Genomic DNA, 14552 nt, shown 5'->3' with positions numbered 1-14552 from the left:
GGGGTAGTGCCTGCAGTGACAGGTAGGGATGTTGTATGCACTATAGGTGAAGTTGCATTGACTGGTGGTGATGTTACAGTGACTGGTGTTGAAGTTATTTTGGGTCGTGGTGACGTTGCATTAACTGGTGGTGAAGTCGCATTGTGTCGTGGTGAAGTTGGAATGAGTGGTGGTGAAGTTGCATTACCTGATGGAAAGGTTACATTCAATTGTGAAGTTAATGATTACCGGTGTTTCTTACATTTCTACAGTTATAATAATAAAGATTGTAATTTAATGTGCTTTTTCAACAGATAATCATAGGGGTATTTGTCGCTGTACTCTTGGATATCCCATTGTCCGCTCCGGTTAAATTCAGATATTATAGCTAAACTGAGTACGTATTCATTCAATGATATTATTAGTGGTAAAGTTATTTTGACTAATGTTTTATTTGTTTTACCTGGGCTAGTAGCTGCAGTGACTGGTGGGGATGTATAGACTATAGGTGAAGTTGGAATGACTGGAGGTGAAGTTGCAATACCTGATGGAAATTACATTGTGAAGTTAATGATTACCGGTGTTTCTTATATTTTAAATTATAATAAAGATTATAATTGAATGTGATTTTTCAACAGATTATAATCATAGGGGTATTTGTCACTGTACTCTTGCATATCCCTTTGTCCGCTCCAGTAAATTCATTGGAAGTTTTATACATTGGAAGTACAGTTTCAATTTGCTTTGATGAAATTTTACCTGCTGGTGAATCTGTGGTGATTGTTGTTAAAGCTGCTGCTGTAGTGGGTGCTTGAGTTGGCGGCAAAACCACTGTAAAAAATAAAACTTTCATATCAATTTCAATGCAGGCCATGATATATAATTAATAACAAGGAAGAAAAAATGCCATTAAACAGGTCATTAAAGAGTCACACTGTGAGCTATTATCGGTTGAGTCGACAATTCTTACCCCTGACAACAATACTTGATGTGTTCACAGGAAGGGAGAAATTAGAGCTGGATGCAGCCTCAACGAGAGTACTAGCCACAGAAGAGGCATTTGGTGCAGTTGCATTTCCATCTTGGTTGAATATTAATTCAGCCTCCACATTTACTGATCCTGAGCTGTAAAAGTGATTCATTATTATTAATTATAATTGTTTTGTTATTTATGAGTATGGTACATTAAAGGTACAAATCAATGATACGTTAATAATTATGTACTAAAAACATATATAGTTAATATAGTCTATAACTCCATTGGTGCATACCTGAAGCCGGTTATAACAGTGCGATTGAAATGAGAAAACTTTGCCTTATAGACGTTGTCCATCTGTAAACAGAAATTCAGTCATTAAATAATTACAGATACAATTACATAGGAACTGTACAATTATAATTATTGTCCCACCAAGTTCATTTCATGTTTCATGATTAATAGTTTTACATTTGATTAATTAATAACAATGTTCTTGAGAATATAATTGAAAGCTGTAGCCAGTTTTGTTATTTGGTAATTTTACAATTAAAGCAAAACATTTCCATAAAGTATGGGTCTTATTAATCATCATTATTATACATTTGCCAGAGATCAATATAATAGTAATATGCATGATAGGAGGAATCGCTGAAGATATGGAGAATGTATTGGCAGGTGTTGGATCATCATCATGGTACTTACCGCTGAAGCTACTTTGGTTGCTAAGTCCTGGAATGCGGGTGAGGATGTGTTTGCAAGGTCTGGTGTGAAGGTTTGCGTTATTTTGAATTCTAACACGACCTTTGGCTTTGCTGGTGCTGCAGGTGTTGCAGCTGCACGTGAAGCACAATGGGTAGAAACAGTTAGTTACAGTTAAATTGAGTTAGCTGAACAGAAACTTATATATTCAAGGTGATTAACGGTGGAGTTCTTTTCACTAATAGTTCAGTTGTTTAACCTGGGGTAGTAGCTGCTGCAGTGACAGGTAGGCGTGTTGTATGGACAATAGGTGAAGTTGCCGTGACTCGTGGTGAAGTTGCAATGCCTGGTGGTGAAGTTGCCGTGACTCGTGGTGAAGTTGCAATGACTGGCAGTGAAGTTGCAGTGACTCGTGGGGAAGTTGCAATGACTGGCAGTGAAGTTGCGTTGTGTCGTGGTGAAGTTGCAATGCCTGGTGGTGAAGTTGCAATGCCTGGTGGTGAAGTTGCATTGTGTCGTGGTGAAGTTGGAATGACTGGATAGGAAGTTGTATTACCTAATGGAAAGGTTAGATCACATTGTTAAGATATGACTACTTGTGTTTTCATATTGCTGAAGTTATTATACTAAAGATTGTACTTTTAGTTGTGTCTGTATTTGTTACTGTACTCTTTCAAATTATCTTATTTTTACTAATGGTTTGTTTGTTTTACCTGGACTAGTAGCTGCAGTGACTGGTGGGGATGTTGTATGGACTATAGATGAAGTTACAATGACTGGTGTTGAAGATATATTGGGTCGTGGTGACGTTACATTGTGTCGTGGCGAAGTTTGAATGACTGGTGGTGATGTTGCATTACCTGATGGAAAGGTTACATTCAATTGTGAAGTCATGATTACCGGTGTTTCTTATATTTCTAAAGTTATAATAAAGATTAAAATTGAATGTGCTTTTTCAACATATAGTAAAGGGGTATGTCTCAATGTACTCTTGCATATCCCTTTGTCCGCTCCAGTTATATTCAGATATTATAGCTAAACTGAGTAATGATTAATTCAATGCTATTATTGGTGGCAGATATTTTGACTAATGTTTCATTTGTTTTACCTGGGCTAGTAGCTGCATTGACTGGTGGTGAAGTTGCAATGACTGATGGTGAAGTTGCATTAACTGATAGAAAGGCTATGTTAAATTGTGAAGTTATGATTACCTTTGTTTTTTATTTCTAAAGTTATAATAATAAAGATTATAATTGAATTAGCCTTTTCAACACATTATAGTCGGAGGGGAATTTGTCACTATAGTCTTTGTCCTCTGTAGTTATATTCAGATATTATAGCTAAACTGAATGGTGATTAATTCAAAGTTATTAGTGGTAAAGTTATTTTGACTATTCATTTGTTTTACCTGGGGTAGTACCTGCAGTGACAGGTACGGATGTTGTATGGACTATAGGTGAAGTTGCATTGACTGGTGATGAAGTTGCAATGACTGGTGTTGAAGTTATATTGGGTCGTGGTGACGTTGCATTTTGTCGTGGTGAAGTTGCATTGTGTCGTGGTGAAGTTGCATTAACTGGTGGTGAAGTTGCATTGTGTCGTGGTGAAGTTGCATTAACTGGTGGTGAAGTTGCATTGTCTGATGGAAATGTTACATTACATTGTGAAGTTATGATTACCAGTGTTTCTTACTTTTCTAAAGTTATATTAATAAAGATTATAATTGTGCACATGCCATTGTCTGCTCCAGTTATATTCAGATTTTATAGCTAAACTGAGTACTGATTAATTCAAAGCAATAAGTGGTAAAGTTAATTAGGGTTTGTTTGTGTTACCTGGACTAGTAGCTGCAGTGACTGGTGGGGATGTTGTATGGACTATAGGTGAAGTTACAATGACTGGTGTTGAAGTTATATTGGGTCGTGGTGATGTTGTATTTTGTCCCGGTGAAGTTGCATTAACTGGTGGTGAAGTTGCATTGTGTCGTGGCGAAGTTTGAATGACTGGTGGTGAAGTTGCATTACCTGTTGGAAAGGTTACATTCAATTGTGAAGTCATGATTACAGATGTTTCTTATTTCTAAAGTTATAATAATAAAGATTATGATTGAATTAGCCTTTTCAACACATTATAGTCGGAGGGGAATTTGTCACTATAGTCTTTGTCCTCTGTAGTTATATTCAGATATTATAGCTAAACTGAATGGTGATTCATTTAGAGTTATTAGTGGTAAAGTTATTTTGACTATTCATTTGTTTTACCTGGGGTAGTACCTGCAGTGACAGGTAGGGATGTTGTATGGACTATAGGTGAAGTTGCATTGACTGGTGATGAAGTTGCAATGACTGGTGTTGAAGTTATATTGGGTCGTGGTGACGTTGCATTTTGTCGTGGTGAAGTTGCATTGTGTCGTGGTGAAGTTGCATTAACTGGTGGTGAAGTTGCATTGTGTCGTGGCGAAGTTTGAATGACTGGTGGTGAAGTTGCATTGCCTGATGGAAATGTTACATTACATTGTGAAGTTATGATACCAGTGTTTCTTACTTTTCTAAAGTTATATTAATAAAGATTTTAATTGTGCATATCCCCTTGTCTGCTCCAGTTATATTCAGATTTTATAGCTAAACTGAGTACTGATTCATTCAAAGCAATTAGTGGTAAAGTTAATTAGACTAATTAGGGTTTGTTTGTGTTACCTGGACTAGTAGCTGCAGTGACTGGTGGGGATGTTGTATGGACTATAGGTGAAGTTACAATGACTGGTGTTGAAGTTATATTGGGTTGTGGTGATGGTGAAGTGACTGGTGAAGTTGCATTACCTGTTGGAAAGGTTACATTCAATTGTGAAGTCATGATTACAGATGTTTCTTATATGTCTAAAGTTATAATCATTAAGGTTATAATTGAATGTTCTTTTTCAACACTTAGTCGGAGTGGAATTTGTCACTAGCCTTTGCCCTCTGTAGTTATATTCAGATATTATAGCTAAACTGAATGGTGATTAATTCAGAGTTATTAGTTGTAAAGTTATTTTGACTATTCATTTGTTATACCTGGGGTAGTACCTGCAGTGACAGGTAGGGATGTTGTATGCACTATAGGTGAAGTTGCATTGACTGGTGGTGATGTTACAGTGACTGGTGTTGAAGTTATATTGGGTCGTGGTGATGTTGTATTGTGTCGTGGTGAAGTTGCATTAACTGGTGGTGAAGTTGCATTGTGTCGTGGTGAAGTTGCATTAACTGGTGGTGAAGTTGCATTGTCTGATGGAAATGTTACATTACATTGTGAAGTTATGATTACCAGTGTTTCTTACTTTTCTAAAGTTATATTAATAAAGATTATAATTGTGCACATGCCATTGTCTGCTCCAGTTATATTCAGATTTTATAGCTAAACTGAGTACTGATTAATTCAAAGCAATAAGTGGTAAAGTTAATTAGGGTTTGTTTGTGTTACCTGGACTAGTAGCTGCAGTGACTGGTGGGGATGTTGTATGGACTATAGGTGAAGTTACAATGACTGGTGTTGAAGTTATATTGGGTCGTGGTGATGTTGTATTTTGTCCCGGTGAAGTTGCATTAACTGGTGGTGAAGTTGCATTGTGTCGTGGCGAAGTTTGAATGACTGGTGGTGAAGTTGCATTACCTGTTGGAAAGGTTACATTCAATTGTGAAGTCATGATTACAGATGTTTCTTATTTCTAAAGTTATAATAATAAAGATTATGATTGAATTAGCCTTTTCAACACATTATAGTCGGAGGGGAATTTGTCACTATAGTCTTTGTCCTCTGTAGTTATATTCAGATATTATAGCTAAACTGAATGGTGATTCATTTAGAGTTATTAGTGGTAAAGTTATTTTGACTATTCATTTGTTTTACCTGGGGTAGTACCTGCAGTGACAGGTAGGGATGTTGTATGGACTATAGGTGAAGTTGCATTGACTGGTGATGAAGTTGCAATGACTGGTGTTGAAGTTATATTGGGTCGTGGTGACGTTGCATTTTGTCGTGGTGAAGTTGCATTGTGTCGTGGTGAAGTTGCATTAACTGGTGGTGAAGTTGCATTGTGTCGTGGCGAAGTTTGAATGACTGGTGGTGAAGTTGCATTGCCTGATGGAAATGTTACATTACATTGTGAAGTTATGATACCAGTGTTTCTTACTTTTCTAAAGTTATATTAATAAAGATTTTAATTGTGCATATCCCCTTGTCTGCTCCAGTTATATTCAGATTTTATAGCTAAACTGAGTACTGATTCATTCAAAGCAATTAGTGGTAAAGTTAATTAGACTAATTAGGGTTTGTTTGTGTTACCTGGACTAGTAGCTGCAGTGACTGGTGGGGATGTTGTATGGACTATAGGTGAAGTTACAATGACTGGTGTTGAAGTTATATTGGGTTGTGGTGATGGTGAAGTGACTGGTGAAGTTGCATTACCTGTTGGAAAGGTTACATTCAATTGTGAAGTCATGATTACAGATGTTTCTTATATGTCTAAAGTTATAATCATTAAGGTTATAATTGAATGTTCTTTTTCAACACTTAGTCGGAGTGGAATTTGTCACTAGCCTTTGCCCTCTGTAGTTATATTCAGATATTATAGCTAAACTGAATGGTGATTAATTCAGAGTTATTAGTTGTAAAGTTATTTTGACTATTCATTTGTTATACCTGGGGTAGTACCTGCAGTGACAGGTAGGGATGTTGTATGCACTATAGGTGAAGTTGCATTGACTGGTGGTGATGTTACAGTGACTGGTGTTGAAGTTATATTGGGTCGTGGTGATGTTGTATTTTGACGTGGTGAAGTTGCATTAACTGGTGGTGAAGTTGCATTGTGTCGTGGCGAAGTTTGAATGACTGGTGGTGAAGTTGCATTACCTGTTGGAAAGGTTACATTCAATTGTGAAGTCATGATTACCGCTGTTTCTTATTTCGAAAGTTATAATAATAAAGATTATAATTGAATTAGCCTTTTCAACACATTATAGTCGGAGGGGAATTTGTCACTATAGTCTTTGTCCTCTGTAGTTATATTCAGATATTATAGCTAAACTGAATGGTGATTCATTTAAAGTTATTAGTGGTAAAGTTATTTTGACTATTCATTTGTTTTACCTGGGGTAGTACCTGCAGTGACAGGTAGGGATGTTGTATGGACTATAGGTGAAGTTGCATTGACTGGTGATGAAGTTGCAATGACTGGTGTTGAAGTTATATTGGGTCGTGGTGACGTTGCATTTTGTCGTGGTGAAGTTGCATTGTGTCGTGGTGAAGTTGCATTAACTGGTGGTGAAGTTGCATTGTGTCGTGGCGAAGTTTGAATGACTGGTGGTGAAGTTGCATTGCCTGATGGAAATGTTACATTACATTGTGAAGTTATGATACCAGTGTTTCTTACTTTTCTAAAGTTATATTAATAAAGATTTGAATTGTGCATATCCCCTTGTCTGCTCCAGTTATATTCAGATGTTATAGCTAAACTGAGTACTGATTCATTCAAAGCAATTAGTGGTAAAGTTAATTAGACTAATTAGGGTTTGTTTGTGTTACCTGGACTAGTAGCTGCAGTGACTGGTGGGGATGTTGTATGGACTATAGGTGAAGTTACAATGACTGGTGTTGAAGTTATATTGGGTTGTGGTGATGGTGAAGTGACTGGTGGTGAAGTTGCAATACCTGTTGGAAAGGTTACATTCAATTGTGAAGTCATGATTACAGATGTTTCTTATATTTCTAAAGTTATAATCATTAAGGTTATAATTGAATGTTCTTTTTCAACACTTAGTCGGAGTGGAATTTGTCACTAGCCTTTGCCCTCTGTAGTTATATTCAGATATTATAGCTAAACTGAATGGTGATTAATTCAGAGTTATTAGTTGTAAAGTTATTTTGACTATTCATTTGTTATACCTGGGGTAGTACCTGCAGTGACAGGTAGGGATGTTGTATGCACTATAGGTGAAGTTGCATTGACTGGTGGTGATGTTACAGTGACTGGTGTTGAAGTTATATTGGGTCGTGGTGATGTTGTATTTTGTCGCGGTGAAGTTGCATTAACTGGTGGTGAAGTTGCATTGTGTCGTGGCGAAGTTTGAATGACTGGTGGTGAAGTTGCATTACCTGTTGGAAAGGTTACATTCAATTGTGAAGTCATGATGTTTCTTATATTTCTAAAGTTATAATAATAAAGGTTATAATTGAATGTTCTTTTTCAACACTTAGTCGGAGTGGAATTTGTCACTAGTCTTTGCCCTCTGTAGTTATATTCAGATATTATAGCTAAACTGAATGGTGATTAATTTAAAGTTATTAGTGGTAAAGTTATTTTGACTATTCATTTGTTTTACCTGGGGTAGTACCTGCAGTAACAGGTAGGGATGTTGTATGGACTATAGGTGAAGTTGCATTGACTGGTGATGAAGTTGCAATGACTGGTGTTGAAGTTATATTGGGTCGTGGTGACGTTGCATTTTGTCGTGGTGAAGTTGCATTGTGTCGTGGTGAAGTTGCATTAACTGGTGGTGAAGTTGCATTGTGTCGTGGCGAAGTTTGAATGACTGGTGGTGAAGTTGCATTGCCTGATGGAAATGTTACATTACATTGTGAAGTTATGATTACCAGTGTTTCTTACTTTTCTAAAGTTATATTAATAATGATTATAATTGTGCACATGCCATTGTCTGCTCCAGTTATATTCAGATTTTATAGCTAAACTGAGTAGTGATTCATTTAAAGCAATTAGTGGTAAAGTTAATTAGGGTTTGTTTGTGTTACCTGGACTAGTAGCTGCAGTGACTGGTGGGGATGTTGTATGGACTATAGGAGAAGTTACAATGACTGGTGTTGAAGTTATATTGGGTCGTGGTGATGTTGTATTTTGTCCCGGTGAAGTTGCATTAACTGGTGGTGAAGTTGCATTCTGTCGTGGCGAAGTTTGAATGACTGGTGGTGAAGTTGCATTACCTGTTGGAAAGGTTACATTCAATTGTGAAGTCATGATTACCGATGTTTCTTATATTTCTAAAGTTATAATCATAAAGGTTATAATTGAATGTTCTTTTTCAACACTTAGTCGGAGTGGAATTTGTCACTAGTCTTTGCCCTCTGTAGTTATATTCAGATATTATAGCTAAACTGAATGAACTGAAAGAGTTATTAGTTGTAAAGTTATTTTGACTATTCATTTGTTATACCTGGGGTAGTACCTGCAGTGACAGGTAGGGATGTTGTATGCACTATAGGTGAAGTTGCATTGACTGGTGGTGATGTTACAGTGACTGGTGTTGAAGTTATATTGGGTCGTGGTGATGTTGTATTTTGTTGCGGTGAGGTTGCATTAACTGGTGGTGAAGTTGCATTGTGTCGTGGCGAAGTTTGAATGACTGGTGGTGAAGTTGCATTACCTGTTGGAAAGGTTACATTCAATTGTGAAGTCATGATTACCGGTGTTTCTTATTTCTAAAGTTATAATAATAAAGATTATGATTGAATTAGCCTTTTCAACACATTATAGTCGTAGGGGAATTTGTCACTATAGTCTTTGTCCTGTAGTTATATTCAGATATTATAGCTAAACTGAATGGTGAATTATTTAAAGTTATTAGTGTTAAAGTTATTTTGACTATTCATTTGTTTTACCTGGGGTAGTACCTGCAGTGACAGGTAGGGATGTTGTATGGACTATAGGTGAAGTTGCATTGACTGGTGATGAAGTTGCAATGACTGGTGTTGAAGTTATATTGGGTTGTGGAGACGTTGCATTTTGTCGTCGTGAAGTTGCATTGTGTCGTGGTGAAGTTGCATTAACTGGTGGTGAAGTTGCATTGTGTCGTGGCGAAGTTTGAATGATTGGTGGTGAAGTTGCATTGCCTGATGGAAAGGTTACATTCAATTGTGAAGTCATGATTACCGGTGTTTCTTATTTCTAAAGTTATAATAATAAAGATTATGATTGAATTAGCCTTTTCAACACATTATAGTCGGAGTGGAATTTGTCACTAGTTCAGATATTATAGCTTAACTGAATGGTGATTAATTCAGAGTTATTAGTTGTAAAGTTATTTTGACTATTCATTTGTTGTACCTGGGGTAGTGCCTGCAGTGACAGGTAGGGATGTTGTATGCACTATAGGTGAAGTTGCATTGACTGGTGGTGATGTTACAGTGACTGGTGTTGAAGTTATTTTGGGTCGTGGTGACGTTGCATTAACTGGTGGTGAAGTCGCATTGTGTCGTGGTGAAGTTGGAATGAGTGGTGGTGAAGTTGCATTACCTGATGGAAAGGTTACATTCAATTGTGAAGTTAATGATTACCGGTGTTTCTTACATTTCTACAGTTATAATAATAAAGATTGTAATTTAATGTGCTTTTTCAACAGATAATCATAGGGGTATTTGTCGCTGTACTCTTGGATATCCCATTGTCCGCTCCGGTTAAATTCAGATATTATAGCTAAACTGAGTACGTATTCATTCAATGATATTATTAGTGGTAAAGTTATTTTGACTAATGTTTTATTTGTTTTACCTGGGCTAGTAGCTGCAGTGACTGGTGGGGATGTATAGACTATAGGTGAAGTTGGAATGACTGGAGGTGAAGTTGCAATACCTGATGGAAATTACATTGTGAAGTTAATGATTACCGGTGTTTCTTATATTTTAAATTATAATAAAGATTATAATTGAATGTGATTTTTCAACAGATTATAATCATAGGGGTATTTGTCACTGTACTCTTGCATATCCCTTTGTCCGCTCCAGTAAATTCATTAGAAGTTTTATACATTGGAAGTACAGTTTCAATTTGCTTTGATGAAATTTTACCTGCTGGTGAATCTGTGGTGATTGTTGTTAAAGCTGCTGCTGTAGTGGGTGCTTGAGTTGGCGGCAAAACCACTGTAAAAAATAAAACTTTCATATCAATTTCAATGCAGGCCATGATATATAATTAATAACAAGGAAGAAAAAATGCCATTAAACAGGTCATTAAAGAGTCACACTGTGAGCTATTATCGGTTGAGTCGACAATTCTTACCCCTGACAACAATACTTGATGTGTTCACAGGAAGGGAGAAATTAGAGCTGGATGCAGCCTCAACGAGAGTACTAGCCACAGAAGAGGCATTTGGTGCAGTTGCATTTCCATCTTGGTTGAATATTAATTCAGCCTCCACATTTACTGATCCTGAGCTGTAAAAGTGATTCATTATTATTAATTATAATTGTTTTGTTATTTACGAGTATGGTACATTAAAGGTACAAATCAATGATACGTTAATAATTATGTACTAAAAACATATATAGTTAATATAGTCTATAACTCCATTGGTGCATACCTGAAGCCGGTTATAACAGTGCGATTGAAATGAGAAAACTTTGCCTTATAGACGTTGTCCATCTGTAAACAGAAATTCAGTCATTAAATAATTACAGATACAATTACATAGGAACTGTACAATTATAATTATTGTCCCACCAAGTTCATTTCATGTTTCATGATTAATAGTTTTACATTTGATTAATTAATAACAATGTTCTTGAGAATATAATTGAAAGCTGTAGCCAGTTTTGTTATTTGGTAATTTTACAATGAAAGCAAAACATTTCCATAAAGTATGGGTCTTATTAATCATCATTATTATACATTTGCCAGAGATCAATATAATAGTAATATGCATGATAGGAGGAATCGCTGAAGATATGGAGAATGTATTGGCAGGTGTTGGATCATCATCATGGTACTTACCGCTGAAGCTACTTTGGTTGCTAAGTCCTGGAATGCGGGTGAGGATGTGTTTGCAAGGTCTGGTGTGAAGGTTTGCGTTATTTTGAATTCTAACACGACCTTTGGCTTTGCTGGTGCTGCAGGTGTTGCAGCTGCACGTGAAGCACAATGGGTAGAAACAGTTAGTTACAGTTAAATTGAGTTAGCTGAACAGAAACTTATATATTCAAGGTGATTAACGGTGGAGTTCTTTTCACTAATAGTTCAGTTGTTTAACCTGGGGTAGTAGCTGCTGCAGTGACAGGTAGGCGTGTTGTATGGACAATAGGTGAAGTTGCCGTGACTCGTGGTGAAGTTGCAATGCCTGGTGGTGAAGTTGCCGTGACTCGTGGTGAAGTTGCAATGACTGGCAGTGAAGTTGCAGTGACTCGTGGGGAAGTTGCAATGACTGGCAGTGAAGTTGCGTTGTGTCGTGGTGAAGTTGCAATGCCTGGTGGTGAAGTTGCAATGCCTGGTGGTGAAGTTGCATTGTGTCGTGGTGAAGTTGGAATGACTGGATGGGAAGTTGTATTACCTAATGGAAAGGTTAGATCACATTGTTAAGATATGACTACTTGTGTTTTCATATTGCTGAAGTTATTATACTAAAGATTGTACTTTTAGTTGTGTCTGTATTTGTTACTGTACTCTTTCAAATTATCTTATTTTGACTAATGGTTTGTTTGTTTTACCTGGACTAGTAGCTGCAGTGACTGGTGGGGATGTTGTATGGACTATAGATGAAGTTACAATGACTGGTGTTGAAGATATATTGGGTCGTGGTGACGTTACATTGTGTCGTGGCGAAGTTTGAATGACTGGTGGTGATGTTGCATTACCTGATGGAAAGGTTACATTCAATTGTGAAGTCATGATTACCGGTGTTTCTTATATTTCTAAAGTTATAATAAAGATTAAAATTGAATGTGCTTTTTCAACACATAGTAAAGGGGTATGTCTCAATGTACTCTTGCATATCCCTTTGTCCGTTCCAGTTATATTCAGATATTATAGCTAAACTGAGTAATGATTAATTCAATGCTATTATTGGTGGCAGATATTTTGACTAATGTTTCATTTGTTTTACCTGGGCTAGTAGCTGCATTGACTGGTGGTGAAGTTGCAATGACTGATGGTGAAGTTGCATTAACTGATAGAAAGGCTACGTTAAATTGTGAAGTTATGATTACCTTTGTTTTTTATTTCTAAAGTTATAATAATAAAGATTATAATTGAATTAGCCTTTTCAACACATTATAGTCGGAGGGGAATTTGTCACTATAGTCTTTGTCCTCTGTAGTTATATTCAGATATTATAGCTAAACTGAATGGTGATTAATTCAAAGTTATTAGTGGTAAAGTTATTTTGACTATTCATTTGTTTTACCTGGGGTAGTACCTGCAGTGACAGGTACGGATGTTGTATGGACTATAGGTGAAGTTGCATTGACTGGTGATGAAGTTGCAATGACTGGTGTTGAAGTTATATTGGGTCGTGGTGATGTTGCATTTTGTCGTGGTGAAGTTGCATTGTGTCGTGGTGAAGTTGCATTGTGTCGTGGTGAAGTTGCATTAACTGGTGGTGAAGTTGCATTGTCTGATGGAAATGTTACATTACATTGTGAAGTTATGATTACCAGTGTTTCTTACTTTTCTAAAGTTATATTAATAAAGATTATAATTGTGCACATGCCATTGTCTGCTCCAGTTATATTCAGATTTTATAGCTAAACTGAGTACTGATTAATTCAAAGCAATTAGTGGTAACGTTAATTAGGGTTTGTTTGTGTTACCTGGACTAGTAGCTGCAGTTACTGGTGGGGATGTTGTATGGACTATAGGTGAAGTTACAATGACTGGTGTTGAAGTTATATTGGGTCGTGGTGATGTTGTATTTTGTCCCGGTGAAGTTGCATTAACTGGTGGTGAAGTTGCATTGTGTCGTGGCGAAGTTTGAATGACTGGTGGTGAAGTTGCATTACCTGTTGGAAAGGTTACATTCAATTGTGAAGTCATGATTACAGATGTTTCTTATTTCTAAAGTTATAATAATAAAGAATATGATTGAATTAGCCTTTTAAACACATTATAGTCGGAGGGAAATTTGTCACTATAGTCTTTGTCCTCTGTAGTTATATTCAGATATTATAGCTAAACTGAATGGTGATTCATTTAAAGTTATTAGTGGTAAAGTTATTTTGACTATTCATTTGTTTTACCTGGGGTAGTACCTGCAGTGACAGGTAGGGATGTTGTATGGACTATAGGTGAAGTTGCATTGACTGGTGATGAAGTTGCAATGACTGGTGTTGAAGTTATATTGGGTCGTGGTGACGTTGCATTTTGTCGTGGTGAAGTTGCATTGTGTCGTGGTGAAGTTGCATTAACTGGTGGTGAAGTTGCATTGTGTCGTGGCGAAGATTGAATGACTGGTGGTGAAGTTGCATTGCCTGATGGAAATGTTACATTACATTGTGAAGTTATGATTACCAGTGTTTCTTACTTTTCTAAAGTTATATTAATAAAGATTATAATTGTGCATATCCCCTTGTCTGCTCCAGTTATATTCAGATTTTATAGCTAAACTGAGTACTGATTCATTCAAAGCAATTAGTGGTAAAGTTAATTAGACTAATTAGGGTTTGTTTGTGTTACCTGGACTAGTAGCTGCAGTGACTGGTGGGGATGTTGTATGGACTATAGGTGAAGTTAAAATGACTGGTGTTGAAGTTATATTGGGTTGTGGTGATGGTGAAGTGACTGGTGGTGAAGTTGCATTACCTGTTGGAAAGGTTACATTCAATTGTGAAGTCATGATTACAGATGTTTCTTATATTTCTAAAGTTATAATCATTAAGGTTATAATTGAATGTTCTTTTTCAACACTTAGTCGGAGTGGAATTTGTCACTAGCCTTTGCCCTCTGTAGTTATATTCAGATATTATAGCTAAACTGAATGGTGATTAATTCAGAGTTATTAGTTGTAAAGTTATTTTGACTATTCATTTGTTATACCTGGGGTAGTACCTGCAGTGACAGGTAGGGATGTTGTATGCACTATAGGTGAAGTTGCATTGACTGGTGGTGATGTTACAGTGACTGGTGTTGAAGTTATATTGGGTC

This window comes from Electrona antarctica (assembly GCF_951216825.1).
Source record: "Electrona antarctica genome assembly, chromosome: 4".
Classification (NCBI taxonomy): Eukaryota; Metazoa; Chordata; class Actinopteri; order Myctophiformes; family Myctophidae; genus Electrona; species Electrona antarctica.
Note: the sequence above shows the minus strand (reverse complement) of the source record.